The sequence below is a fragment of the Trichomycterus rosablanca genome, chromosome 2 (assembly GCF_030014385.1).
Source record: "Trichomycterus rosablanca isolate fTriRos1 chromosome 2, fTriRos1.hap1, whole genome shotgun sequence".
Classification (NCBI taxonomy): Eukaryota; Metazoa; Chordata; class Actinopteri; order Siluriformes; family Trichomycteridae; genus Trichomycterus; species Trichomycterus rosablanca.
In genome coordinates, this window is record NC_085989.1 from 25,941,599 (window position 1) to 25,956,501 (window position 14,903).

Below are 14,903 nucleotides of genomic sequence, written 5' to 3' on the forward strand. Positions count from 1 at the left end.
ACAGCTCTGCAATCAGCACAAACAATGAGTGTGTCTACACACACAATAATAATCTGATTATTCATAGGTTCTGACACTAATCTGATCTTTAAAACATTCACATAGACTACATACTTTATGTTACTTAATCTGATTAGAACCGTACTAGTGTTGGGAGGATTCCGAATAAGACAGCATTTTTGTGTCTAATATATACAGGTAATTTAATTACTATTGGTTTTCTGCAACAGTGTATGTGTGAGAAAACACACTGTGCACCAGACTGCATCACAACAAAGTTTTATTACACTCTTGGTGGGGCACTAGAAAGTGTCAACAAACAAAAATGTTAATAACAGAAAAACTTGGGTGCTTGGGTGGCGCAGTGGTAAAATACCCTTAGTGCTCTGATGCTGGGATCCAATGGACATGAATGGCTATGTCTGGGGGGTGGACCGTGTCCAATGGATTGGTGTCCAGTACTGGTGTGTTACTGCATTGCACCCAGTGATCCCAAGGACCCCCACCCCCCCACCACCCCCCAAAAAAAGAGAGACATGAGCGGCCAATAGCACTGCTGAGACCGTTGTGCCACCCAAGTGCCCAAAAGTAATTCTGACTTCATTTGATGGCTGTCCATGGCACATCTGTAGCACCAGAAATTGCATTCGTTGGACTCATATGAAATTGTAATGTCTGAAATATTGGGCTTCACCACCTGACAGGCTGATAAACAGATATGGTTTGAATAAAATACCAGGTGAACACTAAAGCTGCCCAATGTATTTCTGACTGCAAAGTTTGCTGGAGAATGAATACTGGTCTGAAGCTAATACATTTGAGGCAATTTCCCTTGGGAGCAGAAAAGGGAAATTATAAAGCTACTGCAAACAATTTGGAAAAGTCCCTTCTAGTTTCAGCCTGATGATGCTTCTGTGCACAAAGCGAGGTCTGTAAAAACGGTTTGCCAGAGTTGATGTGAAAGAACTTGACTGGCCTGCACAAAGCCCTGACCTCAACCCCCTCCAACACCAGTTGGGGGAATGCTTGGTACACCAACAAACACAGATAAGCTGGCCTTATCATCCAGCATCAGTGACCAACCTATCAAATGCTGATGTGGCTGAATAGATGTGATTAAAAAAACTATTTGAAGGTCTTTTCACCAGATAGCTGTTATAATAAAAAAAGGGGTCCAACACCATATGGTTTTTGTCATGATGTACTGGTGTCAATTTGTATAAGCCACATCAATCACCTCAGGTTCAGAAAAAAAGATTAAAAGGCAACATCAATGTTAAATTTCTTAAACTGGACTGGTTTTACCTTAGCCACCACAGTGACTGGGCAACGTTTTCATCCACAGTGCTGAACACAGCAGGGAAACCAGGTGTTTTGCCTCCACTAAATAAAAATAACCAGCTCACATTTTTGTGTGTTCTTCATCCACTGTGTAATTTTGGAAATATTCAGCTGTTCGATCTATTTTAGAGATTAGTCGGCAGTAACGGATACCGGCCTGGTATGGAAATGTATACGTCATCTTGATTATGTCTCTTGAGAATTCTCCCTGTCATGTCAAATGCCTGACTTAGGCCTCAAAGGCTATTTCTGAGCCCAGCAGTCACACAGCAACAAGCACAGGAACATGAACCTTCAGACAGCGCTTGGACAATTCATTTTATGGGTTACGGATTTCTTCTTAACCCACTTTTAGATGTTTACTGTACAATAAAAGCTACTGCTGTTATACCCTAAGCAAAACCTTTAACCCTTTAGATAAAATCCCCTTATCATGAACAGGCTGGTAAGAATCTGGGGCTTATTAACTAAGCTTGATTTAATTATTTTGAGCAGGGTTGCAACAACTGATTGACAAAGTCCAGGCAGTGGTAGCTTAGCTACTGGAGTAGTAATCAAGAGTTGCCAGTTCGCCAGTTAATGCCCCCCCACCACTGTCAAGTTGCCACTGTTGGGCCCCTAAACAAGGCCCTTAATCCTGAATTGTTTAAATTATATTCACCGACAGTTTGAATAAAAGCGCCTCCTAAATGCCATATACTGTATATATATATATATATATATATATATATATATATATATATATATATATATATATATACAGTGAAGCCCGAAATTATTCATACCCCTGGCAAATTTTGACTTAAAGTTACTTTTATTCAACCAGCAATTTTTTTTTTGGACCGGAAATGACACAGGCGTCTCCCAGAAGATAATAAGACGATGTACAAGAGGCATCATTATGGAAAAAAATATTTCTCAGCTTTTATTTACATTTGAACAAAAAGTGGCATGTCCAAAATTATTCATACCCTTCTCAATAATTAATAGAAAAGCCTTTATTGGCTATTACAGCAATCAAACGCTTCCTATAATTGCTGACCAGCTTTTTGCATGTCTCCACTGGTATTTTTGCCCATTCATCTTTAGCGATGAGCTCCAACTCTTTCAGGTTGGAGGGTCTCCTTGCCATCACCCTGATCTTTAGCTCCCTCCACAGATTCTCAATTGGATTCAAGTCAGGACTCTGGCTGGGCCACTGCAAAATGTTAATGTTTTTGTCCGCTAACCATTTCTTCACCACTTTTGCTGTGTGTTTTGGGTTGTTGTCGTGCTGACATGTCCACTGGTGCCCAAGGCCAAGTTTCTCTGCAGACTGCCTGATGTTGTTGTTGAGAATCTTGATGTATTGATCTTTTTTCATGATGCCGTTTACTGTGATTAGGTTCCCTGGTCCATTGGCTGAAAAACACCCCCAAATCATTAGGTTCCCACCACCATGTTTGACAGTGGGGATGGTGTTCTTAGGGTTGAAGGCTTCTCCTTTTTTACGCCAAATGAAGGATACATCATTGTGGCCAAACAATTCAATTTTTGTTTCATCTGACCATAAAACAGAAGACCAGAAGTCTTCTTCTTTGTCCAGATGAGCATTTGCAAAGGCCAAGCGAGCTTTTGTGTGCCTTTTCTGGAGAAGTGGCGTCCTCCTTGGTCTGCGTCCGTGGAACCCAGCAGTGTGCAGTGTCCGTTGGACTGTCTGCCTTGAGACGTTGCCACCAGCAGAGCCCAGATTCACCAGGATGGCCTTGGTGGTGATCCTTGGATTCTTTTTCACCTCTCTCACTATCCTCCTGGCCAGCACAGGTGTCACTTTTGGCTTCCGACCACGTCCTCTGAGATTTTCCACAGTGCGGAATGTCTTGTATTTTTTAATAATACTTTGCACTGTAGCCACTGGAACTTGAAAACATTTAGATATGGCCTTATAGCCCTTTCCTGACTTGTGAGCTGCCACAATGCACAGCCGCAGGTCCTTAGTGAGCTCCTTTGTCTTAGCCATGACTGTCCACAAACCAACTGCAGAGAGTTGCTGTTTTTCACCTGTTGAGTTGATTAAAACAGCTGTTCCCAATGAATCAGGGTAATTAGGATGCTTTAGAACAGCTTGGACTATTTGGAATGGTATAGAACTTTGGATTTTCCCATAGACTGTGACAGTTTGCAAAGGGTATGAATAATTTTGGACATGCCACTTTTTGTTCAAATGTAAATAAAAGCTGGGAAATATTTTTTTCCATAATGATGCCTCTTGTACATCGTCTTATTATCTTCTGGAAGACACCTGTGTCATTTCTGGTCAAAAAAAAAATTGCTGGTTGAATAAAAGTAACTTTAAGTCAAAATTTGCCAGGGGTATGAATAATTTCGGGCTTCACTGTATATAAATATATAACTTAGTTGATTAATTCCATGCTAAAACAAATAAATATAAAGCTGCTTATTTACTGTCTTGGACACATTAGTGTAAACAAAACCCAAATTCATTCCTAGTTTGCACCAGCATGCACTGGACAACAGTTCTTGCTTCTCCACCCTATGTAGTATAGTATCTAAAGTCTTTAAGACAATTTGCAATATTCAAAACAGTGTCTTAAAGATCTGAAAAGAGGTGGAAGTGCAATTGTTAAACCATGGACCTTATCACTAGGTACAAATCAAGGGCTTTATTAGTTGCATGATGTGTGCTTGAGATAAAACAAATCAAATACCTGGACTGGCTAGGCGTTTGTTGACTGTGAAGTTGTTAGAAATATGGCAAGTCATGAGAGCTGTTTAAAAAGTTAAGAGAAGAGATAATTGCCTTGCACAAATAAGGAACAGGAAACAAAAAGATAGCAAATGCACTGACTGTTTGCAAGTTCAATGTAAAAGGAACACTACACTACCTGGACATAGCAGAAAGAGGAAACTATCCCCTGAGGACGCAGGTGGGCAAAAACCCTTGAGTGACTGCAAAAGACCTGCAGCAAGATTTGGTGGCAGCAGGGACTGAGTTTTCAGTTTGCAAACTAAGGCAAGGGTCTCCTTGCCTGAACTCCAAGACCTTTGATGACCCAAAAGCACAAGAAAAGTCCGCTCCAATATGCAAAAAAAAAACAACAACCCAGAAATAAGCCACAAAGGTTTTGGGATTCTGTTCTGTGGAGTGGTGAAACAAAACTAGAACTTATTGTGCCTGTGGATCAGCGGTATGTCTGGACGAGGAAGAATGAAGCATACACTAAAAAGATCACCCTGCCTACTGTGAAGCATGGCGGTGGCTTGGTGATGCTCTTGGGCCGCTTGTGTGGAGGGCAAGATAGATTCAATCAAGTTTTAGAAAATCCTAGAAGTAAACATTATGGCTTCAGTGAGGAAGCTGAACTTGGGTGTCACTGGACCTTCCAACAGAACAATGATTTAAAGCATACCTCAAAGTCCACCAAGGCATAGTTTTAGAAGAAGTCCTATAAGATTCTATAGTGGCCCTTACAATTGCTTGACTTGAACTCCATGGAAAAGTTTTGGTAATAAATAATTTGGTCCTAATTTACATTGAGTGCTGAATAATTTGATTGCAACTGTATCTAGATATACACTATATAAAAAATACTATTTGGACATCTGACCATAAGCTTGTTGGACATCCCATTTCAAAAACAAAGGGTATTAAAATAGTATTAGTAAGGTATTAAAATAGAGTGACCTCTATGTGATCTTTCCAGCTATAACAACAGCCCCTCCTCTGAGAAGGCTTCTCGAAAGACTTTGAAGTATGTTAGTTGAGGTATGGTAGTTCTACCAAAATGTAACAATGTCTTAATGTCTTTAACTTTTTTATCAGATGCTTACTGAGGGATTTGTGCACCCAGTCTTAAAATTAAATAGTATGTAAAAAGATAACATTGTTAAAAAAAAAAAAAAATAAAAAAAAAAATTATGTATATATATACTGTATATACAGTGTATCACAAAAGTGAGTACACCCCTCACATTTCTGCAAATATTTTATTATATCTTTTCATGGGACAACACTATAGAAATAAAACTTGGATATAACTTAGAGTAGTCAGTGTACAGCTTGTATAGCAGTGTAGATTTACTGTCTTCTGAAAATAACTCAACACACAGCCATTTATGTCTAAATGGCTGGCAACATAAGTGAGTACACCCCACAGTGAACATGTCCAAATTGTGCCCAAAGTGTCAATATTTTGTGTGACCACCATTATTATCCAGCACTGCCTTAACCCTCCTGGGCATGGAATTCACCAGAGCTGCACAGGTTGCTACTGGAATCCTCTTCCACTCCTCCATGATGACATCACGGAGCTGGTGGATGTTAGACACCTTGAACTCCTCCACCTTCCACTTGAGGATGCGCCACAGGTGCTCAATTGGGTTTAGTCCATCACCTTTACCTTCAGCTTCCTTAGCAAGGCAGTTGTCATCTTGGAGGTTGTGTTTGGGGTCGTTATCCTGTTGGAAAACTGCCATGAGGCCCAGTTTTCGAAGGGAGGGGATCATGCTCTGTTTCAGAATGTCACAGTACATGTTAAAATTCATGTTTCCCTCAATGAACTGCAGCTCCCCAGTGCCAGCAACACTCATGCAGCCCAAGACCATGATGCTACCACCACCATGCTTGACTGTAGGCAAGATACAGTTGTCTTGGTACTTCTCAACAGGGCGCCACCACACATGCTGGACACCATCTGAGCCAAACAAGTTTATCTTGGTCTCGTCAGACCACAGGGCATTCCAGTAATCCATGTTCTTGGACTGCTTGTCTTCAGCAAACTGTTTGCGGGCTTTCTTGTGCGTCAGCTTCCTTCTGGGATGACGACCATGCAGACCGAGTTGATGCAGTGTGCGGCGTATGGTCTGAGCACTGACAGGCTGACCTCCCACGTCTTCAACCTCTGCAGCAATGCTGGCAGCACTCATGTGTCTATTTTTTAAAGCCAACCTCTGGATATGACGCCGAACACGTGGACTCAACTTCTTTGGTCGACCCTGGCGAAGCCTGTTCCGAGTGGAACCTGTCCTGGAAAACCGCTGTATGACCTTGGCCACCATGCTGTAGCTCAGTTTCAGGGTGTTAGCAATCTTCTTATAGCCCAGGCCATCTTTGTGGAGAGCAACAATTCTATTTCTCACATCCTCAGAGAGTTCTTTGCCATGAGGTGCCATGTTGAATATCCAGTGGCCAGTATGAGAGAATTGTACCCAAAACACCAAATTTAACAGCCCTGCTCCCCATTTACACCTGGGACCTTGACACATGACACCAGGGAGGGACAACGACACATTTGGGCACAATTTGGACATGTTCACTGTGGGGTGTACTCACTTATGTTGCCAGCTATTTAGACATAAATGGCTGTGTGTTGAGTTATTTTCAGAAGACAGTAAATCTACACTGCTATACAAGTTGTACACTGACTACTCTAAGTTATATCCAAGTTTTATTTCTATAGTGTTGTCCCATGAAAAGATATAATAAAATATTTGCAGAAATGTGAGGGGTGTACTCACTTTTGTGATACACTGTATATATATAGTGTTGTTATAGCAGTCACTATACAGTGCATGTGTAGCCTTGCTTTTAAATATGTGGATTTTATTCATTTAAGAATAAGAAACAAATCCAAAGAAGCACATGGAGACTGGATAAAAGACACAGCAGGGTTGTTTCCGTTTGGTGTCATATTTGCATTTTCCATTCATTCTTTTCGCTTTTAATTTGCCAGCCTTCTTGGCTTCGCTGAGTCATTTCAGATTCTGTTTTGTGAGGTGTCACCAATAGGGGAACATTCAGATTTGTTCTGTCAGTGATTTAACCATCTATGAGCCAAATTCCAGAGATAACTGGATGGATGTTATGGCACTTTGTATCATGAAGGAAGAGAAGTGCATTTCTGGTGACTGATTTATCATTTAAAAGGCAGTTTAGGTGATATGGTTAAGTTCTTCTTCTGTTTTGATACAAACACAAAGATTGGCTTTCTGCTCATACATGGTTTGAGACTTTTGTAGTACTAACAAAACAGTCAAACTTGACTGTTCCTCTTAGATCAATTATGCCACTTTCCACATGAGGGCAATTTGCACATTTTGCATAAAAAGTCTTACCTACATGTTTCATTCATGTTTTGATGAGATGATGTTTGACAGAACAGCAGAAGATGGGTGAGGGTTTTGGTTATAATGCCACAAGAACCAGATGTGTTGGTAAGCACCATACCCTCCTCACACACATGTAGTATGAAAGGCACAAATTCCCACAACTAAGTTGCTGGCATTCCCAGCTTATTTCTAACTTAGCTGATATAATGGTCGCATTTAAAACTACTTTATTTAGACTACTTTATAAAAAAAAGTACATATTTTTGATTTAAAGGTGCACTGCTGGTCCCTTGAAATATTCTCTAACATTGAGACAAAACATTACAATGTTCACCTAACGGATTCAAACCGCGTCTCAGATCTCACCACCAGTGACATTGACAATACCAGGTTTAGTCATTTAGGATAAAATAGGTCAAATCTGATGCCAGATGTGAAAGTAAATAAAAATCATTATCATTCAGAGCTTTACTGTCACCGTTGTTTGTCCATGCCAGCAGAGCGACCGTAAATGCGGCAAGCTCAGACGCACCCTCACACCCCTCCATCTGCACAAACTCCTCCAACTAACCCCAAACCACACTCATAAAGTCACTCTGAGAGAATTCACTTTACCTTTAACTGGAAATGGTCTTTTATATCCACACCTTTCTTAAAACCGACTGTTTCTCAGTCTCTTATTCTGCTCCGGTCCGAACAGCGCTGCTGTTCCCAGCCTCCCTATCGCCCAATTACGTAGGACCCCGCGCACTTCCGGACCTCCTAATAAAGCGACATGCGTGTCTGCTCTGTCCAAATCTGCGTACAACATAATTCCAATAAACACTACCCTACTATACACAATTCATTCATAATACCATATCGAACACTACCCTACTATACACAATTCATTCATAATACCATATCGAACACTACCCTACTATACACAATTCATTCATAATACCATATCGAACACTACCCTACTATACACAATTCATTCATAATACCATATCGAACACTACCCTACTATACACAATTCATTCATAATACCATATCAAACACTACCCTACTATACACAATTCATTCATAATACCATATCAAACACTACCCTACTATACACAATTCATTCATAATACCATATCGAACACTACCCTACTATACACAATTCATTCATAATACCATATCGAACACTACCCTACTATACACAATTCATTCATAATACCATATCGAACACTACCCTACTATACACAATTCATTCATAATACCATATCAAACACTACCCTACTATACACATTAAATACACAATTCATTCATAATACCATCTCAAACACTACCCTACTGTACACATTAAATACACAATTCATTCATAATACCATATCGAACACTACCCTACTATACACAATTCATTCATAATACCATATCAAACACTACCCTACTATACACAATTCATTCATAATACCATATCAAACACTACCCTACTATACACAATTCATTCATAATACCATATCAAACACTACCCTACTATACACATTAAATACACAATTCATTCATAATACCCTATTAAACACTACCCTACTATACACATTAAATACACAATTCATTCATAATACCATATCGAACACTACCCTACTATACACAATTCATTCATAATACCATATCGAACACTACCCTACTATACACAATTCATTCATAATACCATATCGAACACTACCCTACTATACACAATTCATTCATAATACCATATCAAACACTACCCTACTATACACATTAAATACACAATTCATTCATAATACCATCTCAAACACTACCCTACTGTACACATTAAATACACAATTCATTCATAATACCATATCGAACACTACCCTACTATACACAATTCATTCATAATACCATATCAAACACTACCCTACTATACACAATTCATTCATAATACCATATCAAACACTACCCTACTATACACAATTCATTCATAATACCATATCGAACACTACCCTACTATACACAATTCATTCATAATACCATATCAAACACTACCCTACTATACACAATTCATTCATAATACCATATCGAACACTACCCTACTATACACAATTCATTCATAATACCATATCAAACACTACCCTACTATACACATTAAATACACAATTCATTCATAATACCATCTCAAACACTACCCTACTGTACACATTAAATACACAATTCATTCATAATACCATATCGAACACTACCCTACTATACACAATTCATTCATAATACCATATCAAACACTACCCTACTATACACAATTCATTCATAATACCATATCAAACACTACCCTACTATACACAATTCATTCATAATACCATATCAAACACTACCCTACTATACACATTAAATACACAATTCATTCATAATACCCTATTAAACACTACCCTACTATACACATTAAATACACAATTCATTCATAATACCCTATTAAACACTACCCTACTGTACACATTAAATAAACAATTCATTCATAATACTATCTCAAACACTACCCTACTGTACACATTAAATACACAATTCATTCATAATACCATCTCAAACACTACCCTACTATACACATTAAATACACAATTCATTCATAATACCATCTCAAACACTACCCTACTGTACACATTAAATAAACAATTCATTCATAATACTATCTCAAACACTACCCTACTATACACATTAAATACACAATTCATTCATAATACCATCTCAAACACTACCCAACTGTACACATTAAATACACAATTCATTCATAATACCATCTCAAACACTACCCTACTATACACATTAAATACACAATTCATTCATAATACCATATCAAACACTACCCTACTGTACACATTAAATACACAATTCATTCATAATACCATATCCAACACTACCCTACTATACACATTAAATACACAATTCATTCATAATACCATCTCAAACACTACCCTACTGTACACATTAAATACACAATTCATTCATAATACCATATCAAACACTACCCTACTGTACACATTAAATACACAATTCATTCATAATACCATCTCAAACACTACCCTACTATACACATTAAATACACAATTCATTCATAATACCATCTCAAACACTACCCTACTGTACACATTAAATACACAATTCATTCATAATACCATATCAAACACTACCCTACTGTACACATTAAATACACAATTCATTCATAATACCATCTCAAACACTACCCTACTGTACACATTAAATACACAATTCATTCATAATACCATATCAAACACTACCCTACTGTCCACATTAAATACACAATTCATTCATAATACCATATCAAACACTACCCTACTATACACATTAAATACACAATTCATTCATAATACCCTATTAAACACTACCCTACTATACACATTAAATACACAATTCATTCATAATACCCTATTAAACACTACCCTACTGTAAACAAGGTAATTAAATACTAAATTAATTGATAATACCCTATTAAACACAATTCTACTGTGCACAAAGCCCTTTAGACACCACACTAATTAAAAATACGCTATTAACACTACCCTACTGTACACAAGATAATTAAATACTAAATTAATTGATAATACCCTATTAAACACAACTCTACTGTACACACCGCCATTAAATACTAAATTAATTGATAATACCATATCAAACACAACTCTACTGTACACAAAGCCCTTTAGACACTATATTAATTAAAAATACGCAAATTAAAAAAAGCTATTAAACACAACTCTACTGTGCACAACTCCAACAAACAATACAGTTATACATAAATACCCTATTAAACACAACTCGACTGTACACAAAGCCCTTAGACACTACACTAATTAAAAATACGCTATTGACACTACCCTACTGTACACAACTCCAACAAACAATACAATTATACATAAATACCCTATTAAACGCTATCCTACTGCAGCAGTTCGCAACCTTTTTCTGTTAGACCCCCCTGAGTTAAAAAAAAAATCTGGGACCCCCTTGACCCCCTTTGACCTTTGAAATTAACTGTATATACTACTAGGTATTGAGGCATGCAACCTTTTCTTAATTTCTTTATATATTCTTCATCATTTTACTGTAAATGTGTTATATTCATTACATGATAGTCTTAGGCTACAGTTTGTGGGCCATATACAGCCTTCAGGCTGCTATTAGATGGTTCTGTAAGCAAAACTGACATTTTACTCTTAATGATTTCACATTTTAACAACACTTTCTGTTTTTACTCTGAAGTTGTTCTGACGGAAACTGGTTTACCCACCTGATGCTGAAGCCTGCAAGTCGAGACTGCTGTGCCAACAATGCTGCTCCAGCTAGATGTGACGGAAACCTGGTGTGTTTGCACCAAAAATGTTCAGAACTCATTCTTGACATTTTTGCAGACTGGACTAAATAATGAAGAACTCCGATTGTTTAAAAAATAATTTGTTGCTAGTTATAACTGTCAGTTTAATTTAATTTTGTGTTTGTATGATTTGTGTAAATCCTATTCATTAAAATTATTCTCCAGGCCACCCAAGAAGGATGGGGGTCCCTGCTGAGTCTGGGTCCTCTTAAGGTTTCTTTCTGTAATTTTGAGGGAGTTTTTCTTTGCCACTGTCGCCCTCAGTTTGCTCAACAGGGGTTTTTGGTCTGTCAGACCTGCATTCTGCAAATAAATTTGACTTGACTTCACATAAAAATCTTTTGGTTTCCCTATTGACAGGACATTTTTATCAGGTACACCTACCATACATGTGCGCTTTGTGGTTACCTACTGAATGTAGTGCATCTCTCAGCATGTATAATTTGTTAGACACTGCAAGTCACTACTGCTAGTCATAATATTATTTGGGTGGTGAACCATTCTCAGCGTATCCGTTACCATGGTTTTGTATTTGAACTATCATGGAGATAAAGGAGGAAGTTTTTGCTTATCATGACTCAGTTATTTGGTAACATTTTCCAACAACTGTCAGGCTAAATAGTGGGTGAGTCAGACTTTATCTCTGCTGTCTCACTGTCGTACACATATGGCCCTGCTTCAAGTTACAAGGCAAACAGAAATAGCGCATGCAGTGACACAAGGATCAAAAGGCATTTCTAATTGATTAAAAAGAACTTGAATTATTTAAAATGCTCCAGCAAGAACTCAAGCATGTCAGCATGATGTGTTTTATAGTGTGAAGGTTTGTTTAGAAATAAGCTTTAAATAAAAAGAATATGTTTAGATGTGTAGATAAACATCAACTAATTTAGCTGGAAGTAAATTTTAAACCACATAGTTCTAGCAAATTTGGTCAACATGGTGCTTGAATCAATTATTCATATACCCCAGTGTCAAACCACCAGTGAAGAATAATAATAGTTTTATTTATATAGTGCCTTTCCCAAGCTCAGAATGCTTTACAGTAATTATAATAATATAAATTTGACCAACAGTTCCAATATGGAAAAAAAACACCCTACACCCTACACATCTGCATTTGTAAATGAAAAAGTAAGTTGAAATTTTTAAATCTATGTACAAATATGTTAATATTTGTAGGAGCAAAGGGGACGTGAATGTGGATTGCAACAGCAGGTTTGTTTGTCCTCTTTCATCACAACACTTGGAACAGCCACATGGAAATGCCCATTGCTCAATGTGGAAACTTGCACTGACATTAAAATCGGACAGCTCATGATACTCCAACTGTAATGCATGCAGTATACTTGTTTTTTTTAATAGTACATGGATATCACTAAAAGGTAGGTGTTAATATTTGTAAACAAGCATGTTTATCTGAGCAGTTCATTCACTTAGTCATCACTGAGATAGGACATGCTGGCCTATTAGCAATTTCATAAACAGTCTTCTTACTTTTGGTGAGACAGTCTAGCAATGTCCAACTCTGAAATTGTATTTTAATAATATTTAAAAAAAGAAGTATGTCTTCCTGTCTTGCAATAACAAAGCTTTGGCGTCATTAAGATTGAGCATTTCAAAATTATAAAAACTTTCTTAAAAGTCTAAAATACTATTCTATTATAGAAAAACCTTTACTTCATTATGACACTTTTTCATAAACAATACACGTTATGACTATGTGCATCTGCTCTCATCTGTCAAAAGATCAGGGTGCCAATAGTTGACCTGCCAATTATGGTGTTCTTTGGCAAATGTCCATCAAGCTGCAGAGTGGTGGGCTGTGAGCACAGGTCCCACTAGAGGACGTCAGGCCCTCATGGGGTCTGTTTCTGACAGTGCAACCTGAATGGGCTGTAGGTATCATCTCATGCTACCAGTAGCAAAACACAAAGTCAGGAAGGATAAGGAGAGAGTAATTCTCTGTGGCCACCACCTGCAAAACCGTTCCCTTTTATGGAAGTTGTCTTGCTGTTGCCTCTCCAGTGCACATGTTGTGCAAGGCTGTTAAAGCTGCAAAGGGGATTAACACAAAGCCCATTGTTTTAGAATGGTTTGTCCAAACAATCTGATTGTTAAGTGTCCACATCCTTTAGGCCGTATAGTATAAAACAGACAAGAGAATAAGCCCTTTATTGGTCAGTATGAGGGTAGTCACATGCTTTATATAAAACAAATATAAATCAGACACATACTAACGAGAAAACTCAATTGTTTTAATGACATTATGCAACTGAAAAGTAGCATCAGCAATTTTTATTGCAGTTTTATATGTTCTTATACTCCACTGTGCATTCACCTAAAAACAGTTACAGCTGTGCCAAGCAGTTGCTAAGGTCTTACTATTTCAACTGAACTCACTACTGATTAGTAATCAAAAGCCTTAAGCCCAGAGTCCTATTGATTATTGTAAAACCTCCTTTTGCTATCTGTACACACGTATAGCTAGGTGCTCGGTGGCACAGTGGTTTATTATGTTAGCCCACTATCAGCCTGCCACGCTTCTACACAAACATGCTTAGCTATATCTGAGAGGGAAAATGGCCAAAGACAAGCGACAGATTGGCACTGTCCACAGAATTTCGGCCTTGTGCCGAGTGGTTTCTATAGTAATTGGACCTACTGCGACCCTGACCAGTATAAAGCAGTTGAGGAAAATTAATGAAAATAAATACATACACCTATCAGCAATAACATTGAAACCACCTTCTTGTTTCTACACTCACTGTCCATTTTATCAGCTCCACTTACCATATAGAAGCACTTTGTAGTTCTACAATTACTGACTGTAGTCCATCTGTTTCTCTGCATGCTTTGTTAGTCCCCTTTCATGCTGTTCTTCAATGGTCAGGACCCCATAGGACCACTACAGAGTAGGTATTATTTGGGTGGTGAATCATTCTCAGCACTGCAGTGACACTGACATGGTGGTGGTGTGTGTTAGTGTGTGTTGTATTAGTGGATAAGACACAGCAGCGCTGATGGATATCCAGCCAACAGCGCCCCGAGGGCAGCATCCTGTGACCACTGATGAAGGTCTAGAGGATGACCAACTCACACAGCA

The 14,903-nt window shown here is 38.1% G+C and overlaps 1 protein-coding gene across 2 annotated transcripts in view; it reads right to left on the reverse strand.

The window, feature by feature from the left end:
- Positions 1 to 8,173, reverse strand: part of cap2 (cyclase associated actin cytoskeleton regulatory protein 2) — a 32,926-nt gene extending 24,753 nt beyond the window's left edge. The window contains exon 1 of one of the 2 annotated variants that reach the window (XM_062990528.1): positions 8,065 to 8,173. The gene's annotated coding sequence lies outside the window, so the exon portion shown is untranslated. Of the gene's footprint in view, positions 1 to 4,049; positions 4,079 to 8,064 lie in introns of those variants that run through there. The other variant, XM_062990533.1, reaches the window with a different exon arrangement.
- Positions 8,174 to 14,903: the final 6,730 nt, after the last annotated feature.